We start from the raw sequence: 15748 nt of genomic DNA, 5'->3' as shown, positions 1-15748 counted from the left end.
TAAATAAAAAATAAAATAATTTATAAAAAATATTAATAATTATTTTGGCATCCACGGCTTTGACACTTTTATGGTATATAATTTCACCCATTTTGTAATTAGATATTCTAGAAAAATTATTATTTTTACTTTTATCAATTATTTTATCGAATAAAATTTAAAGAATATTCAAGTATATTAAAAATTTGGTAGAACTTTAAAAGAAGGAAGATCAAACTTGGTGTTTACTTGTTATATATATTTGTGTGCTGTGTATAACGTATGTGTATGTATATGGATATGTATGTATGTCTTTATTTATAGATACACATATATAAGGATGCTTTTACAAAAAATATATAATTTATTAATTTTGGTGTAAATTGAAAAATGAATTTTGAGTTAGTAAGTTATTTTATGTCGTATGGTTAAAATTTTTTCATTATAAAAATATTTATCTTTATTTTTTTTTAAACAAAACACCAAAATGTAGAAACATCCAAACAAACAAATTAAACCTTATATTCATATTCTTTCTAACTATAAAAACCTTATATTTTATATTCTTTCTCACTATAAAAATCTTTATTTTATATTTTTTTTTAAGTCTCTTTAAGGATACATTTTGGTATATGTCTTATATAATAAATTTAGCACCAAAGGTTGCCTAAAATTATTTTCTTTAGGTGTTTGTGTTTTTTGCTTTTGCTGTATGGATTTTGCATTTTGGGCTTCCCTTCCTCTTTATAATAATTGGAAAAATACTATTCAGAAACAGCACTTTAATTTTTTCACCAAAAGCCAAAAGGGGTGTAGAAAGAAAATATATAAAACTAATGAAAAATTTATGTGATGTAACAATTTCACAACTTATCCCAAAAAATAATAATAATAATAATAATAATTTGACTGAAAATATAATCATATATATAAAATTCCTTGTAAAATTGTGTTTATATAAAGGGATTTTAAATTAATAATGTAATTTAAAATGACATTTATGTAGTTGTAATTTCATTTATTTTTATTTTAGGAAGCGTATTAATCTAAATTTCAAATTTATATCAAAAGGTAATTTAACATTTGTAATTATGTGAATACCTACACATATCTAACATTTGTAATTATATATGGGTAAATTTATAAATAATTATCCACACATATTAAACATTTATTAATATGTGTGGATAATATAATTCAAAAAAGTGCCACATCAGCTAATAATACATAGATACCCATACAAATATAACATTTGTAATTACGTATGGGTAAGTTTATAAACAATTACCCACACATACGTAATATTTTTTAATATGTGTGGATAATATAATCTAAAATAATTGCCACATCAGCTAAAAAAATTTTCGAAAAATTATCCTACCAACCTCTAAAAGTGAAGGGAATTTTTTTTGCCAAAAATAAGTGTGGGTATATCAATTTACCCACACATAATAAATATGGATAATGTAATGAGTTTGTCTAATTTAATCACCCTCACATATTACCATTATGTGTAGGTAAATACCCACGCATAATATGTGTGGGTAACTTATATGTGGGTAAGTTTAAAAATAATTACCCACACATACATAACAGTTATTAATATGTGTGGGCAATATAATCTAAAAAAACTACTACATCAGCTAATACGTGAATACCCACATATATATAACATTTGTACTTATGTGTGGGTAAAATTTTAAATCATTACCCACACATGAGTAACATTTATTAATATGTGTGGGTAATATAATCCAAAAAAAGTGCCACATCAGATAAATTTTTATTGAGAATTATCCCACCAACCTTTAAAAGTGGAGGGAATTTTTTTCACCAAAATAAGTGTGGGTATATCAATTTACCTACAGATAATAAATGTGGATAATATAACGAGTTTGTCTAATTTAATCACCCACATATATTAACATTATGTGTGGGTAAATACCCACGTATAATATGTGTGGGTAATTTATGTGTGGGTAAATCCCCTAAATTCTTGTAGTGAAAGTGTATAAGGAATCCGGGAGAAGCAAAGGTCTCTAAGGGATTTAGCTGGATGCTAGATGTATAAAAGGTGATGTGAGGAAGACGACCTAAAATTAGGGTTGTGCTGGTTGTGGTGACCAGTGAGATTCAAAGAGCAACAAGTCTTTGGCGATGGCATGGTGGTGTCGTCATTGCGGTTAAGGAAAAGAAGTTGCCAGGAAGGTCAAAGGTAACCATCGTGCTTGGTAAGACCTTGAAGCCGAGTGCGAATGGCCATGAAGGCTGGTATCGGTGAATTTTGAAATGTAACAATCGTGGGGAGAAAATTCGTTGCTGTCATGGTAATGTCCTTGCCAAGGAGGACAAGAGGAACCATTATGCATGGTTTAAATCAGGTGTCTATTACGGGTTGAGAATGAACCTGATGTGTGATGGCTGGAAGTTCATGCCTCAAGAGTAAGAGGCTTTGTTGAGAAATGGGGTGAAGAATTGAAGAGGGGTTGCTCAGTGAAGAGTTCCCTGGTATGGGTATGAGACCTTACTAGCATGTGATATCGGCTAGTAAGTATGGTTGTGTGCTTAATGCGAAGAACTCTTGGTTGGGAAAAGGTTGTGACCCGAGCATACTTAGGCTCGAGGTGAGATTGAAATGGTGCATACGTCGCCAAGCTCGATGTGAACTCGGGCAGTACACAGGGTTGAAATGTGTGATAACCTAGCACGGTGTTAGGTAAGTCAACTTTGCGTAATCATACCAATAAATGAGGGTCGGCTCGTCAAGGTAGAAGGCTATGTATGAAATGGTCGAAGTTGGCCAGGTGGGCCAAATGGGTGCTTCCTAGGTAGTGCTAGCATGGTAAGTTGATCGGTAATGAGAGGTTACCATGAGGATCAACTCAAGCTATGCAGGCGTGTGATTTATGGCGGTACGCCATGGTGGAATGGGTGTCCGAGTATCTAATGGGCACTGGAATGTGACATTGCGGTGAATGATCAGTGCTAAGACGTTGCTGGTTGGACTAGCGTAAAATCGTGGCCATGTGTGTTTGGCAGTGGGAAACGTTGCCGTGTATGATCGGCGTAAAATCGTGATAGACTGATCAGTGATGCAATGTTAGCGTATGTGGTTTGACTGAAGGGAAAAATGGAAGTGGACTGCAAAGTGATGCTCAATAGCGTTGCGGTAAGCGTGATCAGCAACCAGTTGTGCAATTTGGCAAGAGGCCAAAGCAGTGTTCGGTTGTTGAATATTCTCGAGAGTTGGAAGATCGAAGGCCTAAAGTGAAGCCTTGAGGTAGGTGTAACCCGAGGTAAATGTGAAGAATGGATAGGCTATGGGATTTTCGAGTAGGAGAATTTGGCCAGTAACCCGAGAATGTGATTGTCTTGGGTAGGAGATGATGGTAAAACGAATTTCGAGGACGAAATTCTTTTAAGGGGGGAGGAATGTAACACCCGGTGTTACAGGTGTTAAAAGAATGAGAAAGAAAGTGAGAAAATTCCAAAATTGCCCTTGAGAAGGTGTTGGATCCTTGAGATTGAGGGTGCCCTATGAGAGGGGTATTTTGGTAAATTGAAAATAATTCCTATGTGGAATTAGGTATGTAAGTGAATAAAATCCTAATTTGGTGTTTATGTGGAGATATATGGGATTAATAAATTCACAAGGGGTAATTGGGAATTTGGAATTTAATTCCATAAAGGAAATCTAATTTTGGAGATAGGAAAAATGGTGGATATTAAATTATTGGAGGAGAATAATTATATTTTCCCTAAGTTATGAATTAATGTGGTAATGCCACTTGGAGAGATGAGATTAAACTTGGAAGCCAAGGTTAGTGTCTTGTGGTGACACTTGGCATTTTGTGGTTCAAGTATAATTGGGGTGATTTAATTAAATACAAAAGAAATGATAAATGGTCTTTCAAGCATTTAATGAGAGGCATGATAATTTGGATTAAAGAAAATCCAAAACAAAATGGTAAATGGTCACCATTAATGCCTTGGAAAATATGAGATTTATTTAAATGCATAAGAAAGTATTTATGTCTTTCAAAATTGGTCTCTCATGTGATGGTTGGAGAGCGACCAAGTTAAATAAATAGAAAAGAACTCCTATTTTGAGATTTAAAGACAAGATCAAGGGTGGAGAAATGGTCTTGAATTTCCAAGGGTTGAGATTAAAAGTCAAGGAGCACATGGATTGTGTTTTCTTGAATGGTAGGGATTTAGTCTTGAAAAAGGGAAAAGAAATCTAAGGGTGGAGATTTAAGAAGACCAAATGGCATGGATTGTGCTTGTAATTGAAGGTTGAGATCTTCTCTTGAAAAGTAATTAAAATCCAATGGATGGGATTAAAGAAGACAAAAAGCACTTGGATTGTGCTTCTTTGGAGGGATGAGATTTTCTCTCATAAAGTGGGAAAGATCCAATGATGAGGATTTATTCTTGAAATGTTAGAAATGAGTATAAAAAGAGAAAGATGGCTTTATGCTCAAACTTTTCTCCATTTGTAGAGCTTGGAAGGAGAAGCCTTCCAATGAGTAAAGAAAAGAGAAGAAGAAGAAGAAGGAGGAAAGAAAGAGAGAGAAAGAAATCTCCCATGGAGGAAAAAGTGAAGAAGAAGAAGTAAGGGGTCAAGGTAAGATCCAATTTTCTTCTCTTTATTTTGGTTTTCTTTGTATGCAAAGTAAGTTCTTGTTGGAATGTCATCTTAGATGGGAGAAGATGATGATGGGAGCTCTCTTGAAATGAAGATTGGAAGATTCAAGAATAAGGTAAGGGATAGCCCCATGGGATGGTGGCTTGCAAGTTGTAAGTATGATGCATGATTTCTATGTGTGCATTGGCATGTGTTTGTGCTAGGACCTATGGCCATGAGGTTGAGTGGGGTAGGGTAGATTAAAGCCTCAAACCAAGGTGGTTGTGAGGATGTGGAAGCCCTAACCATGTTGCATACATGCATTGGCATCACATTTATTTTCATGTTCATACTATTGTCATTGCACCCTTATTGAGCTTAATAGCTCATGAGGTTTTTATCCTCACCATGTAGGTATCTCATGTGCAAGAAGGAAGGGATCTTGGAAGGTTAAGCATACTTGATGAAATGAAGACCCTAAGGAACTCATGTAATTTAGCTTGGGTTTTGGAAGCCTAAGCATGTTGTAAATTACTTTTATTTTTTTTGATGTATGATGTAGCAAATATATTGTAAAGCTACATTCTTAATAAAAGGGGATTTAAGCATCAAGGGGTTGTGTAAGCTTTGTTGCAAATTAGTGAATGGTTGATGTGTGTTGTGGAAGCATCAAGAATTTTGTTTAAGCCTTATTTGTGGAGAAATAAAGGTAAATTTGAAGAAAAGTGAGGTATTTTATTCATTTTAATTTCTGAAAAAAAAAGAGAAATTGGGTTTGGAAGCCCCAAGAGAAAAAAAAAAAGGAAGAAGAGAAAAAAAAAAGGGGCAGCAGTGGGCTGCTGCATCAGCAGCAGGCCGCAGGCGGCCAGCCGGGCGCGGCAGGCGCGCAGGGGCGCGCGGCCGCCCCAGGCAGCGCGCGGCCGGGCCCAGCCGGCCGTGGGGCCCGCGTGCGGAAAAAAAAAAAAAAAAAAGGGGAAAAAATTTCAAAAATTAGGGGAATAAAAGGGGAAATAATAGGGCCCAATTTTGACAAATTTTGGGCTATAGAAAAAATTATAAAATCCCCGAAGGAGTCCCCGAGCGATGAAATGTTGGAAAAATTGGAGGATTTTTTCCGAGTATGAGTTTTCCCCTTAGTTTAGCCCGGCGTTAAGAAGCATCTTGAAGCCCTTGGGTGGTGTAGCGGGTTATTTCTTCATTCATAAGAAACTCGCGAGGTCCTAGGTTGTTTATGGATCCTGGGTAAGCGAAGGGCCAGACGAAGCCTAGTTCCCACCTAGGGCGTTTCTTCTTGAAACATAGTCCGCCCTTCATCTCAGACCGGGCAGGTGAACAGTTCGGGTAATTGTTCACGAGTAACTCCCGTAAGTGGGAGCGGGGCGTTACACTTAGTCAACACAAGCTAATGACTTGCGCTTACTAGGAATTTCTCATTGAAGACTAATAATTACAATAATCTATCCCCATCACGATAAAATTTCAAAGATTAGCCAAGCCTGTTGGCCAAGGCTATAGATTCATTGAATACATCAATGTAGCGCACGTGTGGCCCATAACATCTAAGGGTATATGGACTTGAGATGCGCCCACTAGCGGAATAAAGTCGCCCGACAACCAGTGACACACTGGAACCAACAGACCGCCCAAAATGGTTTTTTAAAATTAAATTTTGAACAAAAGAACTCGCTCCCATAGATCCTCGGATTAGGAAGACGCATCCAACAAGCATCCATGATCTGAAGTTTCACTAACAGGAACCAGTAAGTCCGCAACCAGCAAGGAAACCAGAGGCAATGACACACGAAGGATTTGCCCAGCTAAGAGCTTCTCTTTCTAACAAGTAGCCCCTAATGTGCCGCCTCGCCATTGAATGATTTGGTGCATGGCTAGGGATTGGACTTTTCCCTTAAGAGATGTGTAACTTTTCCACTTTTGTTGCTAATAATTGCTATTGTTTCTCTAAATTCTTTGGAACTTCGCACTTTCTTGGATTTTTTTGGCAATGTTAAGAAGGAATACTTTTTTATTATTAAAGTTATTTATATACTCATGTAATATATATTTCTTTATTATTTCAACTATGACAAAGTTATCTATCATATTATATAAAGCTGTTGAGATGCATGGGTCCCATTAACACTTTTTCCCACCTAAACTCCATTTCTAAAGCTTTTTGTTTTGTGGCAAATACATTCTACACCATCGATTTCACAATGGACATTGTTGAACATTGCATTTAATGCACGCGTTTTTAAATTTTTACCCCATTCTTTTTTTTTTTTGGCCTTTTTTTTTTCCAAATATAATCTGCGACACCAATTGCACATTTGACACTGTGATCATATACATTGTTTAATGCCTGTGTTAATTTATTTTTTCCCCATGAATCTGATTTGTATCCCTAATAATCTGTATCCCACCGAAAAACTAAATCACTGGTCTCTATGTACTTTGGAAAACTCACATTCTTTAACCAATTCAAAACATTTATCAAATCAACAACTCAACCCTATATATATATATGCACTTAGAAAAAATATTCAGTAAATCAAAAAAAAAAAAAACTTCGGAACTATATTATTTTGTCTCCCGTTTTATTTCATGTTATGGCTCCTTACTTTACCTTACTGAAAGATATTAACAAAAATCGGGGAGATTGGCATATACAAGTCCGATGCGCCCATAAATGGACAGTTTCTCCCTATGGAAGGTGTGGAAAAAAACTTGAATACGTTTTTATTGACAAAAAGGTATTTTTTCTATATTCAATCTTTGTATGTTATTTATCAAAAATTTTAAATTTTAATTTCTTCTTTCTAAAATTTTTCAAATCACTAAAATGATTTGTTTATCATGTTCTTATTGCAGGGGACACGGATTCAAGCAATAATAAAGGATTTTTTGATTCAAAAATTTGAAAACTTAATCGAAGAAAGCAGACTATATTGCATAAAATGCATATCTGTTGACACAAATAAACGAGTATACCCAGTTACCGGTCACGATTACCATCTTATTTTCAACAATGCATGGAACTTATATCGGACCTACAAATGACATTCATTTTCAAACAACAATTTTAAGTTTTAAGACATTTTTGGAGATAAAGGATTTGCCTCATTCCGATCAAACACCACTGTTCGGTAAAGACACTTTCTTATATACCACTAATATCTTCAATCATTAATCATTAATTTTTTGTTTCAGATGTAATTGGACACATCGTGGAGTTTAACAACTCAAACATGCAAAATTCCACTGCGAGAAAAGGTAACAGAAATCTGGAAGTTATACTTCAAGATCTACAGTATGTACTACTTTCTATCCTACAAACTGTAAATATATAATTTTTTTAATCAAACTAATTATTTATTAGTTATATTCTTTATAGTAAAAATCAACTATCATGCACTCTTTGGGAGACCTACGCAGACGAGATGCAACAACTTCTACAAGGTGACCGAAATGAGGAGTTGATTGTCATCGTGCAGTTTTGCAAAACCAAATATTTCGAAGGTCCGTTTCCTAAACTATTTAAGATTTTTTTTAATACAATAACAAACTATGCAGTTTTGTAAATCCAAATATTTCAAATTTTCATTTCCTAAACTATTTAAGATTTTTTTAATATAATAAGAAACCGTGCAGTTTTGCAAGACCAAATATTTCAAAGGTAATTCCTAAATTATTTACAATTTTTTTTAATACAATAACAAACCAAAAATGAATCGATTTTGACAGTTTATACTAATACAAATAATTTCTTTTTGTGCAAGAATAGTTGGAATCTCAAACACTTTTAACATAACAAAACTTTATGTTAATGCCAATATTCTAGAGATTGTTGAATTCAAAAATAGGTGTAATGTATAATTAACTTTTTTTTTTTAAATTATGTATCAAATCGAAATTAAACCTAGACTACCATTCAATGTCTATGATTAATTAAACGTTCAAGTAGATGCCAAATAAATTTCTAATAATTTCAAAATTCAGCCTATCTTTGGGCCAATAGCAATCGATGCAAATTAGTCAAATTTCAGCATTGTCCAAGCTAACTATCACAGAGGAAATTGAAACTAAAATGTTCAAGGTTAGAACTCTACAGCAAATTATTGGGAGTGATCAGGTAATTAGTTTAAATGTTATTATTTTTTTGATTCACGCCTTAATGATTTACAGTTCCATTTAATCTAAATCAAAAATTTATTTATTCGTTACATTTCGATTATAGGCAGAATATGTTTGGGTGCCGTGTGTGATCTCTACAATAATTCCAGAAAGGGGATGGTATTTCATGAGTTGCAAGAAGTGTGTTCGAAAGGTTAAGGAGGAAGATGGAAGGTGTTACTGCATTTACTGTAAGGAGTACTGCAATGGGGAATTCATTACAAGCTTAATATTAACGTTGTGGATGGAACAGAGTGTGTTATGTTACTTCTTTGGGACACCCAGTCCCGTGAGTTGATTGGAAAAATAGCGCGAGAGTTAAAAGACAAAATTGCCAAGGTAAAATATTATAAAGTTGTTTCATGTGTTACTTAACATTTTTTTTTCATGCGTCATAGGACACGATTGGAAATTAAATGATATTGACCAGAAAATGATTCCCACAAAAATCGAGTACATTGTTGGTCAATAATACTTTTTCAAAATAAATGTGAACCAAAAAAATGTTAACAAGCAAGATAGTGTTTATACAGTGGTGAGTGTTTCAAAGGATGCTGACTTAATCAAAAGATTTAAATCGATTGATCATATCATCGACATAAGCGATGATAGTGAGAATGGAAACAATGAAACAAATACCACTGAACAAGATTCATTTCGGATAATGAAGTAACGTCTCCTAACAAAACACCAAGGAAGGATAGAAAGGACATTACTAGCAAAACACAAGTTAATGAAAGTGACTACGGTTCAACGGCGCTATCTTCTACGAAACTGAAGAAAGTTAAAGTTGAAAAGAATTGAGTTGTTATATTATTATTACCTTGACCTTTTTAATATTTTCTTGTGGTTTTTTTAAGTTCCTTGGTTATGTCTTTAACATATGACTTTTGATATTGATGTTTAATGAATTGTACTCTTATCCAAATGACATTATCTTTCTTCCCTCTATTACTTATGCCCTATATTACTTATGAACCTTATTTTGATAACGAAGTTTAACCTTTTTTTCACATTATGCCACATAGATACACAATAATTCCATAAGGGAAACACAAATATAATTCATTCACTTTAGTAAATATTGTTCAAATATTATATAATAATATAGAATAACAAATATAACATGTTAATATAATATAATTAACATATATAACATGGTCATTAATGTAACCATGTGATTGATGCTCAAAAATGCAAAAAAATGTTATATTTTTATTACCTCCTAATCCATTTGATCGGCTTAAAAAACTTAAAAATTGCTTGTTGCAGCCCAAAAGAAAAAAAAGAGATAAAAGAAATGATTTAACCCTCCAAAGGCATGATCAAAAGATGAAGAAGAAGCTAAGAAATGAAGGTGTTCTGATAGAATCAAAACCATTCGAATGAAGGTTGAGTAATTCGAATGAGTCTTCAGAAGATGTTCAAATATGGAGCAATTCAAATAGAAGCTAGTCAATCATTCGTATGAATCATTCGAACATTCGAATATGCAAACTATCGGGTATGTATTCGGATAAGCTTGGCCCAATTCGGATAAGAAGTAGCAAAATCAAAAACTCCAGGTGAAATGGTGTCCATCCGAATGAAGACCAAGTTATTCGAATGAGCTAAGAATAACAAGATATTCGGATAAGCATATCGCATAGAAACAATGAAGATACATCCGAATGAAGACCAAGTCATTCGAATCTTATGAAGAAGTCAAGAGGAAAATTAGAAATTCATTCGAATGAAAGTACTCTTGCATTTGAATGGCAGAAAAAATCACCGTGTAAGGAACAGTAAAGTGTGAAATTCATTTGAATGGGATTAAGATTCATTCGAATGACCCGAGCGGCCAAGGGAAACTCAACATGCATTTGAATATCTCTGCTAGCATATTCGAATGAGGATCGGAAAAACTCTGACATGCGTAAATAAACACGGTGGCTCTGAGGTAAATTCAACCAACTTTTTGAACCACTTTTCATCAAGTGACCCCCACTTCCATGCGCGATAAGCTTAAAAAGGAACCAATATCCTTTGGAATCAGTGGTTGGTGAGAGCAGGGGATACTCAGAAAAAACCACAAAAAGACGAAGATCATTGAAAAGTTGCAAGTCTTTTCATTATGTCTGTTTATCTCGCTCTAGTTCTTATCTGTACTTTTAAAACGAATAACACTTCAGTCATTTTTCTTGTTCTTTCCAGTTCTGAGCATTTGCTCTAGACATATTACAAGTTCATTTTATTTTCTGTTTCAAGTTGTGGTTCGTTTCAGTAATCAATACAGTAGTAGTTTATCTAATTCTTATTGTTTGATCCAATTTATTTTCTTTGTAAATCTCGTATTCATCCGTTGAGATTAGTTTTTATCGTGCACTTCCCATGAAGATGTGTGTCTAATTCGATCCTTGGGTTAAGGCAAAGACGGTGCCCAAAGCCACTGATGAATCAATATAGCAGAACCTCAGATGTTAAAGTAACCAAAGCAAAAGTAGTTTGGGAAATGTTATTAATGAAAACCTTCCGCTTGGATTGGTTCATATGCCTAACTTAGAGTTTCCACACCACGTATGGGAGTTGCTTGACCTGGAAACGTTCTCATACCCAAGTCCCAAGCAATTATTTTGTCAAAACGTTATTTATACACTGATTTATGATAGCTGCTTAACATAAAGTCTCCATGCCATGTATGGAGGTTGCTTGAACAAAGAGTTATCATCATCTCAGTAGTATATTTAATGGTTAAAATCCAAGCTATTTGACCTACTGCTGACATCACAAAAAGCTATATGGTAAATCAGTTGGGTTTGGCACCAGATCTGTCTTGACCCAAGACCTCTCCATATCCAGATTGCAGTCATATCACATTTAGTTTGATCTCATCATCTTATTTCATTTATCAAAAGAACTGGTGTGGTTATCTCCTACCATGAGTAATCTCCCTGTGAGTCGACCTGGTCTTGCCTGAAAAAATTACATATAAATTTTCTGCTATAATCACACTCGTGCACTGATGAGTCTAAACGCCTCATCCTTTCCATGAACATAAATAGCTGCTAAATTAGCTGAGTTAGTAAAAGAAGAATACAAAAGTGATAAATGCAGGGTGAGTGATGCAGCAAATTTTGGCACTGTTGCCGGGGAGATTGAGGTAAGCCAAATAATCATCCATAGTCTTTTTTCTTTTATTTCTGTTCTTTAGTTTCTATTCTCTTTCAGTTTAGTTTAGTGTATGAGACTTAGATCCGGTAGAGTGGTGGAACAAGTGTTACATTTAGAAAGTACTCCATCTGATTTTGAGTTTTCATTACCACGCTCATTCATGGCTCAACCAAACAACATGTTTGAACATGGGAGTGACCATGGTGATCCTGATCCTGTTGATCAGGAATTGATTAGACCTCTTAGAGAATACCTTCACCCTCTAAGGCAGACAACACCCTCGTGTATCATCCTTCCCATAAATCAACATAGGTTCAACTTCAAACCTGGCACAATCCAATTGTTGCCCACATTCCATGGCATGGATTTTGAAAATCCATATACTCATATGAAAGAATTCGAGGAAGTGTGTAGCACTTGCATGGACCATATAGTAAATGAGGATGTTATAAGGTTAAAACTTTTTCCATTCTCACTGAAAGATAAGGCAAAAATGTGGTTAGGCACTCTCCCACCTAGATCTATAGGAACTTGGAGAGAGATGCAAGCAACTTTCTTAAAAAAATATTTTCCTGCCAATAGAACCACTACTCTTCAAAGACAAATCATGAACTTTGCCTGTAAATCAAGTGAAAAATTTTCCCAAGCGTGGGAAAGATTCAAAGACCTTCTCCACACTTGTCTGCACCATGCCTTTGAGCAATGACGAGTGGTCAGTTTCTTTTATGACTCACTCACGCCCCAATTAAAAATGTTAGTTTCTACAATGTGCAATGGAGAATTCTATGAGAAAACTCTAGAAGAAGCTTTTCACTTCTTTGACACATTGGCTGAAAATACAAGAAATTGGGAAGTTGGCCCAACATCTTCTCTTGATCTGAGGGAAAATCCACAACCAAGAGGGAGATACCAGTTGAGTGAGAATGATGATCTAAATGCAAGACTAACTGCCTTAAACAAAAAAGTTAAAAACATGGAGCCCAAAAAGGTACAATCTATTAAACAAGTGGAATTGAAATGTGCTGTGTGTGAAGCAATAGATCATGCGACTGAAGAATGCCCTACTCTACCTGCTTTCAAGGAGGTATTGTTTGGGCAGACTAATAATAATAATTCACACAATTTCGAGGGAAGACAAAATCAAAATCAAAGTGGAACCTATTACGGGAACAATCAAAACTACAATTCATACCATCCCAATAATAGGAATCACCCCAATTTTTCATGGAGACATGATTCTGGAAATCATTCTCAAAATCCCTTCCCTGCACATCAACAATCCTTCCAACAAAATCAAGGTTCTTCATCCAATACTTACCAGCCTCCTCACAGGAGATCTTTGGAAGATGCCTTTCATCAGTTCATTCAACATCAAACAGGTATCAACAATCAGGTTGCCCAACTTACAAAAAATCAAGAGCAAACAAATAGAGCCGTGGAAGATATGAGAAGCCAGATAACAAAGTTGACCCAAACACTAAGTGTGAGAGAACCTGGAAGATTCCCTTCTCAAACCAACCCTAACCCAGTTAGGCAAACAAATCAGGTGGAATCTTCTAGTGGTGAAAGTAATACACATGAACAAGTTCAATCCGTGACTATCCTAAGAAGTGGAAAGGTAATTGAAAAACCAGATGATCTTAGGATAAGCTAAACTATTGATGAGAAAGAGAAAGTAGAAGGGAAAGAACCAACCTTAGAAAAAGATGAAAACAATGAAAAAGAAAAAAATAAGCAAAAACAAATAGAAGATGGAAAAGGTAAGAACAATGAGAGAGAAAGTCAATATCACCCTAAACCTCATTTTCCTCAAAGACTGAGTGTTACAAAAAAAGGAACAAAAAAATGCTGATATATATGAGGTGTTTAAACAAGTAAGGATCAATATTCCACTCTTGGATGCGATCAAACAAACACCCTCATATGCAAAATTCTTAAAAGATCTTTGCACTGTGAAGAGAAAAGTGAATGTGCATGGAAAAGCATTTCTAACTGAGCAAGTGAGTTCCATTTTGCAATTTAAGATTCCCCCCAAATACAAGGACCCAGGCTGTCTGACCATCTCATGCATAATAGGAAGACAGAAACTTGATCAAGCACTCTTAAACTTAGGAGCAAGTGTCAACCTATTGCCTTATAGTGTCTATCAACAGTTGGGTCTAGGAGAACTTAAACCTACCAGAGTCACTCTGCAACTGGAAGACAGATCAGTCAAAGTTCCTAAGGGTATTGTGGAAGATGTCTTAGTTCAAGTGGATAAATTCTACTTCCCAGTAGACTTCATAGTTCTAGACACTCAACCTCACCAGGGTCCACAACCACCTGTTCCTATCATCTTGGGGAGACCATTCCTAGCGACTTCCAATGCAATCATTAATTGTAGGAATGGAGTTTTGAAACCGTTGTTTCGAAATATGACTGTGGAGATGAATATTTTTAGAATTTCCAAACAACAGAACATTGAAAGTGAGATAGAAGAGGTAGATTTGATTCAAACTATGTCTGAAGAGTATTTTGAGAAAGAATTTGTGAGTCGAACTGTGAAGGGAGATAATCACTTGGAGGATAGCAGAAAGGAAAGTGAGATGCCCATGACTCAATGGATTCCTAAGCCAGAGCCTGTTGAGCCTTTACATAAACCATCAACCTCTGTGAGTCATCCACCCATTCCTGAAAAGAAGTCACTGCCGAATGAGTTGAAGTATGCTTTTCTAGGAGAAGGAGAGACATACCCAGTAGTTATTTCTTCCAGCCTAAGCACCCAACAAGAAGTGCAGTTGATAGAAGTACTGAGAGCACACAAGAAGGCTTTAGGATGGACCATATTAGACTTGCATGGAATTAGCCCTCTAATTTGCACCCATAGGATCTTCTTAAAAGAAAATTCAAAACCAGTGAGGCAAATGCAGATAAGACTAAATCCCAATATGAAAGAAGTGGTTAGGAAAGAAGTGCTTAAATTATTGGATGCAGGTATTATTTATCTAATATTTAATTCAAAATGGGTTAGTCCAACTCAGGTCGTTCCTAAACGGTCTGGAGTTACTGTGGTGAAAAATGAGAAGAATGAGTTAGTCCCAATCCGCCTCCAAACAAGTTGGTGCGTGTGTATAGACTATAGAAAACTCAACTCCATGACTAGGAAGGACCATTTTCCTCTCCCGTTTCTAGATCAAACACTTGAAAGGATAGCAGGTCAAGCATTCTACTATTTTTTAGATGGATATTCAGGATATAATTAGATTGATGTAGCACTAGAAGATCAAGAGAAAACAACCTTCACGTGCCCTTTTGGGACATTTGCATATAAACGTTTGCCATTTCGGTTGTGTAATGCCCCTGCCACCATTCAAAGGTGTATGATAAGTATCTTTTGTGAAATGGTTGAACATATTGTGGAGGTGTTTATGGATGACTTCTCTGTCTATGGAAGTAGTTTTGACTTGTGTTTAAAGAATCTGGAGAAAGTTTTGATTCATTGTGAGGAGACTCATCTTGTGCTCAATTGGGAAAAATGCCACTTCATGGTTAACCAAGGCATTGTCTTAGGACACATAGTCTCATCTAGGGGTTTAGAAGTAGACAAAGCCAAAGTTGAAGCCATTCAGAAGCTTCCTGATTAATGCTCAAAAATGCCAAAAATTTGTTATATTTATACCCCTAGTTTAATCTTAACATTGGTTTTAATTGAATATTTATATTCAATTTGTGGTTATATGTAGGTTTAAAAAAATTAATATAAAAATATATATAATATCTATAATATAAAAAACTAGTAAAAATAAAATAAATATAATATAATATAATATATAATATATAATA

This window comes from Diospyros lotus, chromosome 6 (genome assembly GCF_014633365.1).
Source record: "Diospyros lotus cultivar Yz01 chromosome 6, ASM1463336v1, whole genome shotgun sequence".
NCBI lineage: Eukaryota > Viridiplantae > Streptophyta > Magnoliopsida > Ericales > Ebenaceae > Diospyros > Diospyros lotus.
The sequence above is the reverse complement of the archived record's forward strand: the minus strand, read 5'-3'. Positions refer to the sequence as shown.